The 16,824-nt window shown below is 38.5% G+C and overlaps 1 long non-coding RNA gene across 2 annotated transcripts in view; it reads right to left on the minus strand.

Annotated features, from left to right (window-relative positions):
• Positions 1-16,824, minus strand: part of LOC131514720 (uncharacterized) — a 119,402-nt gene that overhangs the window by 37,202 nt on the left and 65,376 nt on the right. The gene's annotated exons all lie outside the window — the stretch shown is intronic.

Raw genomic sequence — 16,824 nt, forward strand, 5'->3', positions numbered from 1 at the left:
ACAGTGCGATGTGATTTTTGAGGCCAGGTGTTAAGCAGTCGAGTGACTACCACCTGATTTATTGGAACACATGTGTTGGATCCCTGAGCAGCTAATAAAATGTCCCACAACCCGGAGATTGCCACGCAGAAGCGGCCACACAGAGTCACTCTGGCAGACCAGACGGGCTGAGTATATCCTTAAGTCCCAGCCCAAACACCAGATAGACATGTAAGAAGTCATCTTAAAAATGGATCCTCCAGGGGCCCCTGGGTGGCTCGGTCGGTGAAGTGTCCAACTTCGGCTCAGGTCACGATCTCATGGCTCGGCTCGTGGGTTTGAGCCCCGCATCGGGCTCTGTGCTGACCGCTCAGAGCCTGGAGCCTGCTTCAGATTCTGTGTCTCCCTCTCTCCCTGCCCAGCACCGCCCCCCCCCTCAAAAATAAATAAACATTAAAAAAAAAAGTGGATCCTCCAAAGAAGTGAAAGAGCTGTCCACACTGGCCCTTTTTCAGAATCCAGACCCACAGAATCTGTAGTCTTAAAATGGATATCATTTTGTACTAATAAGTTTTGGCACAGCAATAGTAACCGGATCACAAGAAACAGAATTCAAATCCAAAAAGTCTGGAATTTTTTTTAAAAAACACTTATTTTTATTTTTATTTTTTTACACCACAACGATTCAATAAGTAATTCTCTTTTAATTGTTGCTTCCCAAACAACATGACTTTTTTTGTACACCTATAAGCACCTGTGGTAACTGACATAGAAAGTTCAGTGAAATGATTAGAGATGGTTTTAGAAAGAAAACAAGAATCCATCCAGTGACAGAAGTCCTCATAAATCGCATCATGGTGTTTGGAACAATAGCACAGCACTGAAAGATTGTAAAGCAGTTGAGTGTTGCACTCAGCTTTGTGGTTTAAAGGGATTGCTCTGGGGTTTATGCAGAAGAAGATCTTGAGGGGAACACGATGGAGAACAATTGAGGAGCCTATTAAAGCAATTCAAGGGTTCCCTGGGTGGCTCAGTCAGTTAAGCCTTGGACTCTTGGTTTCAACTCAGGTCTTGATCCCACAGTTCATGGCTTCAAGCCCCACATGGGGCCCCGTGCTGACTGTGCGGAGCCTGCTTGAGATTCTCTCTTTCTCGTCCTCTCTCTCTGCCCCTCCCCCACTTGCATGTTTGTGCACATTCTTTCTCTCTCTCTCAAACTAAATCAATAAACTTAAAAAAAAAAAACAGTTCAAGCAAAACAATGGCAGTGGCAGAACAGAAGAGGAGAAAGGGGGGTAAAATCTGAAAATAGCAGCTACACAGAGAACAATTGTTGAATGTTACTGACCACTCCACCAAATCTGGGGCCAGAGAGAAACTCAAAGACAGGTAAAATGATTAGTGAATGCACTGTAGTGAGAGTTCAGGACCATACCTGCCCAGTAAGTAGAAAGGTGCAGTGGTACGTGTCATTCCCTTCTCTTCCCTCCCTTTCTTTTCCCTTCCCTCTTCCCTTCCCTCTTCTGTTGATCCTTCCCTTTCTTTCTCTTTCTTTCTCTTCCCTTTCCTTTGAGATGGTGAAAGAGGAACAAAGCATGTTAGGAAGGTTAATTATAGACAATCATTTTGAGAAAATAGAACTATATTGTTCAATTATGAGAGTCAGGTTCCTCACTCTTAAAGAACATGAAAGAGGAAAGCTAGAAATAACTTTCAGATTATGAATTGGAGATGGAAATATTGGCGTGAAGTCAGTTTTAGATAGATGGATGATAGTTAAATACATTGCCATATGGAAAAAATAGATATAGATTTATGTGTATAAATATATGTACATCCATATATGTATCTGTGTGTGTGTGTGTGTGTGTGTGTGTGTGTGTGTGTGTGTGTATATATATATATGTAAAATTTTAGCTCTGTTTCCCAAGAAGGTCTAGAAGCAGTGACACTCCAGTGGCAATGAGCACTTTGAGAACACATTTTGGTTTCCAAATAACATTCTCTAACTAAAAGGAACTCCTTAGATAAACAATTGATTTCAGCCTTTGGGTAGGGAAGATACAAAATCAGTTTGGATTATCTTGTACCAGCAAGTAAGGAAGTGCTCAAAGAATGATGTAAACAATGTCAAAATGACCTAAGAGTCAACTTACAAGGGTTCTTACTGGCCAAATCTGGAAACTTTGAGAATCAGTATAAAGAATGATAGTAATAGTTCACAATCTATTGAATAAATTAGGAATCCATAAATCTATACTGATAAAAATGATTGAATGAATTAATAAATTAAGGAGGTGAAAAAGATTTATCCAGTAGTAGAAAACCAACTAATAAACAATGGAAATAGAAAATCACCGTTTGATAGCCATATAATGGTCATTAATTTAGGCAGGAATCAGGGAAGAATGCTAAGGGTGGTCAGTGCAGGCTTAATGAGTTTGAGGCTATTGGCATAATTCTGAAATATCTCAACACAAAATCTTTATCAATTACAAAAGGAGAAGATGGGAATTTTAAGGTGAGGAAGACTGGCCACTTAACCAGGTTATCAAAGTTGGCATCCGCAGGTGTGGGATGGCTGGTCGCTTTGTGCCTTCCATCATGCAATCAACTGGGGAAGAACACAGCATCATTTCCAAGGTCTTCCTGCCAGGAATGGGTGATCTGAGTCTGGTCATAAGAAAACTTCATAAAGACCCAGGTTGAGGGGCATCCTACCAAATGAAACATCTATCTTCTTTAATCTCTCAAGGTCATGAATCACAGGGAAAGACTAAGGAAATGCTCCAGATTAAAGAGGACTACAAAGTGGTATAAACAAAAACACAAACAAACAAGGAAAAAGACACTCTTGGAATAACTGTCAAAATTTGAATGGGGGTTGTGGAGTGGAAGGTAGCATTGTACCAATTCCCTAATTTGGAAGATTACTTGGCATCAAGAAGAGAGTGTCTTTTTTTTGAGAAATGTACACGGGAGTTTCAGGCATCGTGTCTACATGAATACATGAGATATGAAAGCATTGTGAACAGTTCTTTCAACTTTTCTGTAAGTTTGAAATATTTTTTTTAAAAAAACCTTAAAGAAAAGTTAAAAAAAAAAAAGAAATTTACAACACATATGAAAAAAGAAATAAAGTACAGATGCTAGAATTTTCCTTCATAACAGGAGGTAGAACACGAAGCTTTAAATTCATTATTAAAAAAAAAAAAAAAAAAAAAAAAAAAAGTTAGGGGCTCCTGGCTGGCTCATGCGATTCTTGATCTCAGGATTGTAAATTTGAGTCCTACATTGGTTGTAGAGATTACTTAAAAATACAATCTTAAAAAAAGAAATGTTACAGACCATTTTAAATGTATCAGACTCTGAAAACCATCAAGTACAGATGATAAAATACTTGCAGTTTTGACTCACCGGTATCATTGGCATTTAAATAAGTAAAAAAAAAAGAAAGCAAGAAAGCAAGGAAAAAAGCAAGAAAGCAAGCAAGGGAAAGGGAAAGGGAAGGGAAAGGGAAGGGAAGGGAAGGGAAGGGAAGGGAAGGGAAGGAAGGGAAAGGAAGGGAAGGGAAGGGAAGGGAAGGGAAGGGAAGGGAAGGGAAGGGAAGGAAAGCAAAGAAAGGAAAGGAAAGGAAAGGAAAGGAAAGGAAAGGAAAGGAAAGGAAAGGAAAGGAAGGGAAGGGAAGGGAAGGGAAGGGAAGGGAAGGGAAGGGAAGGAAGGGAAAGGAAGGGAAGGGAAGGGAAGGAAGGGAAAGGAAGGGAAGGGAAGGGAAGGGAAGGGAAGGGAAGGGAAGGGAAGGAAAGGAAAGAAAGGGAAGGGAAGGGAAGGGAAGGGAAGGGAAGGGAAGGAAAGTTAAGTTAAGTTAAGTTCATGGTTTTCAAACTGTCTTTCCCCGAATTTCAAGGAAGTGACTCAAGTGTTCCATAGATATTTAGTTTGAATTTCATTATAAAAATATGCTTTCAGGGGCGCCTGGGTGGCGCAGTCGGTTAAGCGTCCGACTTCAGCCAGGTCACGATCTCGCGGTCCGTGAGTTCGAGCCCCGCGTCAGGCTCTGGGCTGATGGCTCGGAGCCTGGAGCCTGTTTCCGATTCTGTGTCTCCCTCTCTCTCTGCCCCTCCCCCGTTCATGCTCTGTCTCTCTCTGTCCCAAAAATAGATAAAAAACGTTGAAAAAAAAATTTTTTTTAAAAATACGCTTTCAAATAAACAAAAATATTTAAAAATAACAAAAATACATTCAGCACTATATAAAAACAATAGTTTTAAAAGAACATCTACACTATGATAAAATATGTTCTATACTGAATAAGAAGCCACCAATACATTAGCTTACCATCTCCATCTAGATATTTGAATTTACTGTAAATGTGTTATTTATTGATTAGATAGAACTCTGATTTTTGCCTTTTATTCAGGACAGCTTCTATCAGCCTAGCTAAATTTATAAATTCAGATACTAATCACTATTGGTATGAAGTATAACTTCTCTTTAATCAATTTTATTTTTTGAATAAAAATACAGAAATTAATTTGATGGTAAAACTGATATAATCCAACAACTCTGTTTTCTAACTCGTAAAGTTCTTTTTCTTTTTTTCCCAAAGTTTTTAATTTTAATTCCAGTATAGTTAACATACAATGTTATATTAACTTCAGTATATACTAGTATATAGTAGTTTCAGGTATATAATGTAATATAATTCATTATCTTTTCTTTTCTTTTTAAGTGTATTTATTTTGAGAGACAGAGAGAGAGCACAAGCAGGAAAGGCGCAGAGAGAGAGGGAGTGAGAAGAATCCCAAGCAGGCTCTGCACTGTCATCACAGAGCCCAACATGGGGCTCAAACTCACAAACTGTAAGACCATCACCTAAACTGAAATCAACTCAGATGCTTAATTGCCTGAGCCACCCAAGCACCCTTCAACAGTATCTTTCCCAACTCTTGATTTTGAATACCAGTGTTCATAGGAACAGTTTCTTAACATGATTGACTTTATAATAAGCAAATACTATCAATTTCACCTTATAAACACGCATATTAGTAAGATCCTATTTTTATCTATTTTATATACTGATTTTTTTCTAACGGATATCTAAGGAAAGAATTATACTAAAAATTATAACAATATACTGAATTGAAAGCCATTTGTATAAGATATTGCTTTAAAATAAGTTGTAGGATAAGATACATTTCCTCTTTCATTTTGTTAGGCAATTAGTAAGAACAAAATATAAAGGCAGCTCACTCTGGAAAAACGTGCCCCTGATCCTTTAAATGGCATATTTTGCCAGATAATCTGGAGGAGGGTAGAATTAATGACCAATAATGAAACACAATTGTGTATCATTTGATGTCTTCAGCTCCTTTGTGATACAAGAACCTGTGTTGTTTGCATCAGTCAAAGCCAACTGACAGCAGTAAATAGACTCTTCACGTTTGAGAACCATGCATTTCATTAATTGGTTTCTCCAACACTTGCAGAAGAAAACATCAAAAGAAAACAACACACACCAAGAAAAACTATTTTACTAAAGAATTGTGCCCTAATCCTCCCAGAGCCTTAGATCCTTGGGTTTCAACAAGAGAAATTTCGTACCTTGTCGCCTCTCGACATTTGGCAATGTTGAGGACAACTGACTGCCACTTCTGGGGGAATGCTACTGGCATCTAGTAGGTAGAATCCAGGAATGCTTCTTAAGCACCCTATGAAGCACAGGACAGCCCCCACCACAAATTGTCCAGCTCAAAGTATCAACAGGGCCACAGTTGAGAAATCCTGCCTTGAAGTAAGTATTACTCTCTTACAGAAGATCCTCAAGTATTACTTTCTTACAGAAGAGCCAAGGAAAATTTTTAGACTGTTCTCGATTCATACCTGAGCTTCTAAGTGCTTCCCCCCCCCCCCCCCGCCTTCATTCCCTGTTTCTCCTTAGCTCCCCAGTGATGGATTGATCTTTCAACTTCACTTCCTGTTTAACTCAGAAATGGGATTTATTACTCTATGATACTTAGACTTTTCCCCACCTCCCCCCAAATTCTGAATTCTAGATGATTTACTCTTCCTTGTGTTTAAAGAGACAGGACAGTAAATGAGAAAGTCTTCACCAAAAAAGTAATACACAGCGCAATCTTCAGCTTTATAGGTCAAGAAATTTGACTTTACTGGGGCGCCTGGGTGGCTCAGTCGGTTGAGTGACCAGCTTTGGCTCAGGTCATGATCTCACAGTTCGTGAGTTCAAGCCCCGGATCAGACTCTGTGCTGACAGCTCAGAACCTGGAGCCTGCTTCGGATTCTGGGTCTCCTTCTATCTCTGCCCCCCCGCCCTTGCTCACTCTCTGTCTCTCTCTGTCTCAGAAATAAACATTAAAAAAGAATTAAAAAAAAAGAAATTTGACTTTACTAATTCAAACACAGTGTGTTTATTCAAACAGTGATTCCCATCCTGTTTCTAAGAAAGATTGCTGAGATTGTTTCCTTTTTACACCCAGCCATACTCTTTATATTTTAGAATACTTTGTCTAACAAACTGCATTTAATCATCTATTAGTCAAAAACATAATTGCTAGAACCACTGAACAGTAACCAATGTAGCTGTCCTATGATGTGACAGAATTCTTGCAAAGAATCTTTAGCTAGAATAATCGGCTATTATAACCCAGTTGACAATAAGCATGTGATTTCTATAAGGTGTATTGATATATTGGCAATAGTTTGAAATTTCTCATTTCTACCTTCTTGGACTAACCTTTTCCAAACTCTTAAGAAGTTAATTAAGACAATGACTTATATGATCAATTTATTTAAAAGGACTAGAACTGATGCAAAATAATAGAGCTTGTAATATATCCTGAGGTTTCCTTCCTGTTTGGGGCTTCGATAAAATATTGGCGAGAGACAAATGAGAGAAAATAAAGTTGGAAAGTTTCCCAAGGAAATTTCCACTAACCTGGTGGTCACATACGATTTCTCCAGAATAAATTTAGTCCAAGGGAATCAACACTTCATTTGGGAGAAGTTATTCCTGGTTCCTGGCAGGAGAAGCTGGAAGGTAGGTCTGGATTCCAAACAATTCCTGCCCTTAATTCATCCCTATCAGATTCCACCCCACTGAAATGACTTCAGTCTTTCTACATCATCACGTTCCAGTCAGAAATCCTTTGCAAACACACCCACTCTCTAAATGAAGATTGGGGAAACACCCTCTGTGTATCAGCAAGGTGGGTTTCTCGTCACAGGAATATTCTGTCATTCTGTGTTGATTTTTTACTACATGGAGAAGACAAACTTCTCTTGACCTCTTTCTCATATTTGGGGACCATCTTACTGGAGTTCCCTATTAAATAAGTACACTGATAACATGAAATACTCAACGAAAAATGTCAGCTCAGGTGTAATTCTACCAAGAAGTACAACTGCCTTATGCCCCAACATCTGCGCCCTCATCTGTAGGCACACTTCCCAGATTCTCAACTTTTAATAATAGCAGGATGGATGGCTTTTCCTTTTCACAAGTTATCAGTGTTGACCAGACAGAAGAGAATTCATTTTAATTAAATGTCTCTGAAATCCTTACTAAAAGGAACTGAGCGGTTTTCCATCAATTTCCTTCTGAACCGTGTGTGACCTGATACTTCTCAACAATACACAACATTGGCACACTTCATTGGATGCTTCTTCCAGGTCAGGACTGAGATTTAAGAGCTGAGATTCACTGACCAAAAATCTTGTAGAAATTGTATGCTGGATTTGTATTATCTATGTCTTCCCTTCTTCACCTTTGCCCCAGGCAACTTCAGATCACTTTGTATTTCCAAATCTAGATTCTGATTCAGCAGTCAGTGCCTTCAGTTACTTTCCACTTCACTGATTTTTTTGAGGGATTTGGAAATGACAAATAATGATCTTTCTTTATTAAACAATTTAAAAATATCAATTACCAGGGCGCTTGGGTGGCTCAGTCAGTTAAGTGACTGACTCTTAGTTTCAGCTTAGGTCATCATCTCATGGTTTTGTGGGTTCAAGCCCCCAATAGGGCACTCCTCTGATAATGTGGAGTCTGCCTGGGATTCTCTCTCTCTCCCTCTCTTGTACCTCCGCTGCTCGCTTGCTCTCTCTCTCTCTCAAAAAAAACAAACATTTTTTTAAAAATAGCAATTACCTTTAAAATGCTTTCATAGATAAGCTTAGTTTGAATTTCCTGAGAAAACTGAACATTTGTTTTCTCGGGTTTCCACAAATGGTAAGATTTCACCTAGAAACATAATTTTAGGAAATCATAGTCATCTTTACTAATTTTTAAAAACTGCTAATACATTTTAAGTTCACGAGATCTTCACCAGTAGAGTCCTCATTACAGTTTGGCAGCAGAGGTCAATGATGCAATTGTAGTTAACAGAAGATCCATTCTGTAGAAGTTATGTCCCTACGAAATATCGATTCTGAAGAGGAAATTCTCTTTTAATTTAGTAATCTCCTACAACATATTCTGACTCACCTGATACAAGAGGTCATTTTCAAAAAAGAAGAAAATCAGAGTGATTTCTATTTTATATATGGAAGACATATTAAATGTATATTAAGTATATAAATTGAGCCTAAGGATCAGCACTTTACATAAAACTGGTTGTTGCTGAGTAATACCCTGCATTTTACATATATATGTACATGTGTATATGCAAATATATGTCTATGTGTAAATATATAATATATGCATGTTTGTAAATGCATAATGTTTGGGGCGCCTGGGTGGCTCAGTCAGTGAAAAGTCTGACTTTGGCTCAGGTCACGATCTCACGGTTCGTGGGTTCGAGCCCCGCATCGGGCTCTGTGCTGACAGCTCAGAGCCTGGACCCTGCTTCTGATTCTGTGTCTCCCTCTCTCTCTGTCCCTCCCCTGCTCACGCTCTGACTCTTTCTTTCAATAATAAATAAATGTAAAAAAAAAAAAATTTTAATGCATAATGTTCGTTTATTATAAAAATAGGATCTTCACCCAGCAGTGAACGGTGAGAGTGGCTATCACAGAAGTTAACCAGTCAGTGCTCAGATTCTACTAGAAGTGTGCAGGAGCTCACAGTCCATCCCCAGAGGCCTGTGTCTGCCAGGAGAGGAGGGCTGAAGCAATACAGGAACAAGCTAGGGGTGCAGATGGGGAGAAGGCTGTCAGAAATAAGCAGATACCATGAAAGCCATTCTATCAGTAGAGGTGATTTCAGATCTCTTCAGCTACACATCAGAATCAGTCCTAGAGGCAGAGCCAGGCCTCAGCATGAGGGCAGAAGGGCCCCTTGCAAAAAAAGAGGGAAGAGCTAAAACTAAGAGCTGAGGGTGGCCTATAGAAAATTTATAGCATGGAGGTTATGAGCCCCAGTCTGACCTAGACTGATCTGTTTACCAACCTCACATTGTTACTGGGAGACTTAAATGAGGTAGTAAATTTAGGAACACATAGAGAACCATGCGATATGGTTAAGCACTCCACAAGCGCCAGTGGTTCTAATAATATTTGTTACCACCATTACTATTATGGTTAGATCCATAAAACAAATAATTATGGAAAACATTCATAGCCCAGATGTGATAGAAAAAGCACTACGGACACAGATATTTTATCTAGAACCTGCGTGATGGTGACATATCTCACCCGGATGTCATTTCCTTATCTAATTGAATGAGCTGATTGAACCCCGGATACTTAAAATCTTTTTGAGTCTACATACTATGGGAAAATTGTCATATGGCAGAGGTATTTAAGAATCTCAGAAAATTTCACGTCATCAACCTATATTTAATTTTGTGGGGGAAAAAATGTATGTTACTTAAAGTTGCAAAAGCCTACCAATGCAGTGCAAAATCACTGCGGTATAAAACGACTCCACTCTCTGTTGAAAACAATTTAGTATCACTAAGATTTCTTTCATCTTATGCAAACTTGGGTTTGAACTTCAGCTCGGCTATATATTAACTACCTTGCGTAAATTATTTAGCTGCCATTTAATTATGTGCAAAATGAATTTTTCCAACGTTCTCATAAAACTAAAATACAAGCAGGTATGGAAAGTGCTTAGAATAATAATGAGTACTTAGTAAATCCACAAAAGTGGTATCTTATTATATGATATATTAATAAATATAAATAAATAAATAAATAAATAAATAAATGCAAATATTCTTGTGCATTTTTGGAATTTTTGGTAGAAACCACGGTAACATATTTATCTCTTGAAGAGATTACTGCTGCCCTTGAGCAAGTTATGTACTCTCTGACCCTTGATTATCTTGTGTATAAAATGGGAAAGTACTGCCTAGAATATTGTGAGAATAAAATAAAGTATAGAAGGGGTTCTAGCATAATGCCCGCCCAAAATAAAGGTTGCTTTGAAGTCAGTGTGAATGTAATTCATCACATTTAACAAAACATTGTTTACATTTAACTATTTAAGGTGTAAATATTTACCCCTTTTTTTAAAAATAGTGAAATGAATCGTATTTACAGTTGCCCTTGTTTTTAAGGGATGAGGAGACCCAAGAATAGGCATGTGACTGGGAGGAGTGCTGGGAGATAGCTCTGAGTAGTGAACCAGACTTTAATCTACTTTCCTTGATGAGGTCATTTGTACACTAGAGAAAGCATTCACTTGTTTGTAAAGTGATCTGATTGAAAGTGCCAGGCATTGTTTGTTAAAATGCTTCTTTTCACTTGTAGATCTCCAATCTTTGCTTTTATAGGCAGCCTGACCTATGAAGTGGAATGCCAATGACCTTTTCTCAACAAATTTAAGAGGGGATAGAGCAGAGAAGGAAAGAAATGTACTTAAAGAAATGGTCCAGGACTTCACAGACGACATATGCTTAGGAAAAAACAAAATAATAAACTTTAGTTTTAGCTGAGGCAGAACAAGCTTCAGATTTTTCCACAATGTGGAACTGGGATTTATCCCATGTTGGATCCAAGTAATGCTAACAAATTAATCCCAATTGGTTTACTCATTTCACCTAGACACATACAAAAATCATCTGCTAAAGGCTCCACCTAGTTGATTGTTCATAGGTATTCCAACAATTTTCCAAAAGTACCAAGTACATCAAAACCACTGGATTGGGGCGCATGGGTGGCTCAGATGGCTGAGCGTCTGACTTTGGTTCAGGTCATGGTCTCATGGTTCATGAGTTTGAGCTGCACATCGGGGTCTCTGTTGTCAGTGTGGAGTCTGCTTTGGATCTTTCTGTCCCTTCCCCCCAACTCCCGGCCCTGCCCCATTCACTGTGCTCTCTCTCCCTCCCTCCCTCTCTCTCTCTCTCAAAAACAAAAACATTAAAAAAAAAAAAAAAAAACCACTTGATTGGCCTAATGTGTGTAAGTGCACAGTGAAAAAAGGGTAACAGCAAGTTTATTGGGTATATTATCTATACTTAATGAATTGCCATTGTTTCCCATAAACTTCTATTCGTGCAACTCTGGCATTGGCATTAGAAAATAGTTGGGGCACCTGGGTGGCTCAGTGGGTGAAGCATCTGACTCTTGATATTGGCTCAGTTCTAGATCTCATGGTCAAGCGCCCTTGTGAGTTCAAGCCCCGACCATTGTGCTCTGCACTGGATGTGAAGCCCACTTTAAAAAAAAAAAAAAAAAAAAAAAAAAGAGCTAGTTACCTCCTTCCGCCACTTAATTCTGATAACCATTGCCTGCTTGTTCTCAGGTTCTTATCTTCTTGGCCTTTGCTCTCCCATCCCCTATATTAGGTGAGCAAAGAGATTCAGTAGAGCACAGTGCACTGAAAATAATCCACAAATGCTGCGTGACCTTGGACACATTCACAAAATGCTCATCTGGAAAATGAGTATGATTCTTACCTCATAAAGTTTGAGAATTGAGCTAATTCGTGCAAAACTGTTTACAGTAAGACCTAGCACAAGATAGGTACTATTTAAATTGGGGGATCACATGTCCCAGTTTGCCTGGGAGGGTCCCGATTTATGCTTGTTGTCTCAGCTTCCCAATTAGTTTGGCATTTGTCATTCTTAAGGTGTCCTGGTTTGGAGGATCATTCATGTGCCCAGCCCATGTGCAAGTAGCAAAGCTGCTATATTATTAATAATGATAAATTATACACATGTATTTCTGGTAGGTTAGTGGAGTCCTGATTATGAATGCACATACACATTGAAATACTAATACATGTCAAAATACTCCATAATCAGAAGAGTGTAATAAAAAGAACTAATTCTTACACACTCGCTGTGTGATTTGATGGAAGTTACCTAACCTTTCTCAAATACAGATCCTCTATGTCAAAGCCTATGAACTCAATGGTTGTAGGAATCCAATGAGAAAATATATATGAAAATAATTTGTAAATTATAGCACTTGATATAAGTGAAACATAATTCTTGGACTTTTGGAAGTCCAATCCTTGGAGATCGTTTCCACTCCTTGGAAAATTTCAAGGATCATGTTTCTATAAATCCATATTTAGAAGCTGGCCCCATGCTGCCACAAGCCTTCTATGTTCCTAGTGTTACATACGTACTACTGAATTTATAATATTTGGTTAGAAAGAAGGCATCATGTAATCAAAATGATCTGCTTGCTCAACCATGCACTGAGACCTCTAGAACTTAACAGTTCCCACTTCTTGACTTGCTTGGGCACTTGAATAGGTACAATAGGATCAGTAGTTAGGTGTATGGGTTAAAGTCATTGTTTTCCCATTAGTGGGCTGAACAGCACTGAGCAAATTATTTAATGAATCTGGGTCTCAACGAGGGGAAGACTACTACCAATTTCACAAAATTCTAATGAGACATAAATGAGATCATGATTATAAAAGTCCTAGCACAGTGACCTCATTGCGCTTGACACAGAGTAAAATCGACATAAATGTTAACTATTGCATATAATTTTTAAAGTTCTTAACAAAGTATCAAGGTGAGCTGAATCTTTCTATTTTAGGAGACATGTTATCACTGTGCAGTAGGAGGCTAATAGGCAGATGACTTAGCCCCTGACCTTAAGAAAATTCTAGATTGTGTCTTAAGGTTGCCGGGAAGGCAGCAGCTCACTCAGGTGGACAAATATGTATTAAGTAATTGTTATATGCAAAACACTGTGCTCAGCACAGTGGAATATAAGAAAATAAGTCAAGGTTGACGAGAAGCTTATACCAATAGCAGTCTAACAAATTATACAGGAAATAAGCAGAATACAGAAAGTGGTATAAGAAAGATATAATAAATATTTAAGCTCCGTGAAGATTATGATATTTGAAGCTAAATTTTAGAGATCTCATGAAGACAGGTCCATGGATGTTACATTTTGGATTTGCTCTGAAGGTGTGGACAGGCAGGGGGGAAGGCAAGAACGTTCTAGGAACTGAAGGAAAAAAAGAAGGATTTATTCCCAATATTTAGCGGTCTGTCAGAGTCAAAGTGCATTCATGGGCTATTGGTGTGGAACTTAAAAACAAGGTAATAGATTTTTTAAATCTCTGCATCAACCCTGCTCAAGATAATCTATAAAATGTTACTACTCACTCACTAAGTTGTATCATTTTTAACTTGTCTTGCGTGCTTCAGGGATCAAAGATATTTGGCCCATTCTGATCGTTTGAAAACTATTTCAAGTAGGATGACTTGGCTTTTGATATTGTATGTTTTATGTATATAAACCCACATTATAATCATGATGCATAATCAGGCTGATAAATTTTCTAATAATGAGTGGTATAGAGAAAATATGCCAATAAAACTAGTTTGAATTGTTAGCCCATTCAGTGGCATTCATTACTTTAGTAAAAGTTTAACATATATTTTGGAATATGTGTCAAGAATGTGAATAAGGAATTAAAAACTAAGATTAAGACTTTCTCTACCGTTAATCTACTGTTAAACAACAGGAAATAAAATTGGTTCATAGTTCCTATAGCCATATACTGTGCATACCAAAAATTGATTACGTCTGCTGTTTTTACTCCATTTGAACTGATGTAGTCTTTTCTAAATTGGTTTGTCTTTTTAGATAGATTTTTCTTGTTGTTGTTGTGATTGTGGTTGGATTTCAGAAAATGAGATTCTCTGCTTACATGTTGCAGTTGGGCTAAGGCACTATAAATCATTGCTATTGAAAAAGCTACCTAAGTGTGAATGCATTGAGTAAAATACAGTTGCTACATCTATCTAATGGATAAATTTAGCTTTTCAAGACAAATTAAAGCTGCCAATCCTTTATTGAAAGGGATGTTTTCAATCCTGATTGCAAATACATATATTTATTCTCTATGGATAATTGTATTTTCTCCTTTGGTAAAGCAGATATCCTTTCTGCATTTGGATATCAGAAAGAAATATAACGGGCTCTGTCTCTCTACCCTCTCCCACTCATGCTGTTTCTCTCTCTCAAAAACAAATAAACATTTAAAAAATTTAAAAAAAAAAAAAAAGAAAAAGAAAAGAAAAAGGAGGCACCTGGGTGGCTCAGTCAGTTAAGCACCCAACTTCGGCTCAGGTCATGATCTCATGGTTCATGGGTTCAAGCCCCACATCGGGCTCTGTGCTGACAGCTCAGAGTATGGAGCACAACTTGGAGTTCTGTCTGTCTGTCTCGCTGTCTGTCCCTCTCCTGCTCATGATCTGTCTCTCTATCAAAAATAAATAAACATTTTTAAAAATTAAAAAAAAAAGAAATATAACTGGGATTATAACATCTCCCAATACTCTCATTTTCAACCTCAGATTCTTCCCCTCACTAATCTGATGTTCTGACTCTCTGTTATATCTTTTATAGATGTTTCATTGAATCGGCAACCATCTTGAAAAATGCATGTAGGCCAAAGAATTTTACATGCTTTTAAATTGTCCATCTGCAAAATTACTTAAAGCTACTTATATACATCATCAAATCAATTATTCTGGTGTTCAACGCAATAAAAATAACACTCATAATTTTTAAAAGTGGAACCACTTTGGTTGAATTAGAAGCCTTCATATTAAACCAATCTACATGCATGACATCATAGATAAACTTAATTTGGATGCACTTTTGTATCCAAAACATGACATTTAAAGAAAAGATGTAAAAGGTAAATTTTTGTTAAGAGGCAGATTAATTTTTTTTTTCCCATGGTACCCAGGGCTACAGGCGAAAAGAACCCTGGAATAGAAAGTATCTCTAGGGGCGCCTGGGTGGCTCAGTCAGTAAAGTGACCGACTTGGGTTCAGGTCATGATCTCGTGGTTCATGGGTTCAAGCCCCACACCGGACTCTGTGTTGACAGCTCAGAGCCTGGAGCCTGCTTCAGAGTCTGTGCCTCCCTGTCTCTCTGCCCGCCCCCCCCCACCCCCCGACTTATACTCTGTTTCTCTCCATCTCTCCAAAATGAATAAACGTTAAAAAAAAAAAAAAAAAAGAAAAGAAAGTATCTCTGTATTCTAGTCCTAGAGCTGATTGATTCCAAGAAAGCCTTTTAGCTCCCTATGAAAAGCAAAAAGAAATACTTCTCCACAAACATTTTATAGATATATTGCTTTAAAAATGCAGTAAAGAGGGGCCTGAGTGGCTCACTCGGATAAGCGTCCAACTTCGGCTCAGGTCATGATCTTACAGTTTGTAAGTTTGAGCCCCACATCGGGCTCTCTTCAGATCACAGCCCCCTTCAATCCTCTGTCGCACTCTCTGTCTGCCCCCTCCCCCTCTCACATGTGTGTGCGCTCTCTCTCTCTAAAAAATAAATAAAAAATTTTTAAAATGCAATAAATATTATTGGTAATATCAGCAACAAAAATAATTTTATATTTTAAATAAATACTAAATGATCGCTTTAAAGAAACGGGAGAATTTGAGTGCTGGCCTTGAACGTTGCTCAGCCAACCGAGTGAGAGGGTCACAGCCATGCTCTGCTTACAGTATCTCTAAGATCAAAGAAAATGCTGGGATTGGTCAGGCTGTGTGTGTGTTTAAGTGGTCCTACTTCTGTTATTGGGGTCATCAAAATAATGACACCGCACCTGAAAAACATTGGTTTGGGGCAGAGGAAATAACCCTGAAATGTGATGACACAAAGCACTAGTGTGTAGGAAAATGCAAAAGCTGGCTGGGCGGGGTGGTGAGCCTCCTCCTTAGGCTGCAATTCATTCTCAGCGTCCCTGACAACACTGATTTGGATATGCACGTTAGGCCTTCAGAATGAATGAAGCAGTCAAGTTGTCTTTTACCCACCCAAGAAGGCTTTTTGTCCATACTCCTCAGTAAGAAGGAATAAATGAGTTAACCCAAGATTTTTTTTTTTATTTTTACCATTAAGAATTTATTTTCTTCTATTACATTATGGAAGAAAATTCCACACCTACTTGCCCTTTGCTCTTTCAGTGACAGAACAGATGAACTCTTGAAGTCGCTTTCGGCTTTAAGATGTGGGCTCTCCATGCTCCCTTTGTAGAGTAAGGGACAAAGGGGGGTGCTGGGTGTAGGAAACGCAGGTGTAGGAAAGGGGCAAGTTAGTGCGCATTATCCTCCAATTTATCCGGGTGGTGCCATCGGCTGCAGAAGCATTGAACCCTGCTGAGCAAATTGCATAAACTCCAAAAGGCACTTTCTGGAACAGAGAGAACTAGGGCAGCATCAGTTCTACTACTGTTCTTCCAGCAACTCTGTGACATGCGGGAATATACACACTACAGGGGTCTGTGACATCGGTCTCTTAATTTCAGTAGCCTGCACAATGTTGGACACTGACTGTCACTGTATTTTCCTCCACTCCCCTGTCTTTCCCTCAAAGGGAAAACCAGAGACATCCCTCCTTGACTAAATGGTCTCTAGATCCAAAAAAAAAAAAAAGTAACTA

The sequence above is a fragment of the Neofelis nebulosa genome, chromosome 6 (assembly GCF_028018385.1).
Source record: "Neofelis nebulosa isolate mNeoNeb1 chromosome 6, mNeoNeb1.pri, whole genome shotgun sequence".
Taxonomy (NCBI): Eukaryota; Metazoa; Chordata; class Mammalia; order Carnivora; family Felidae; genus Neofelis; species Neofelis nebulosa.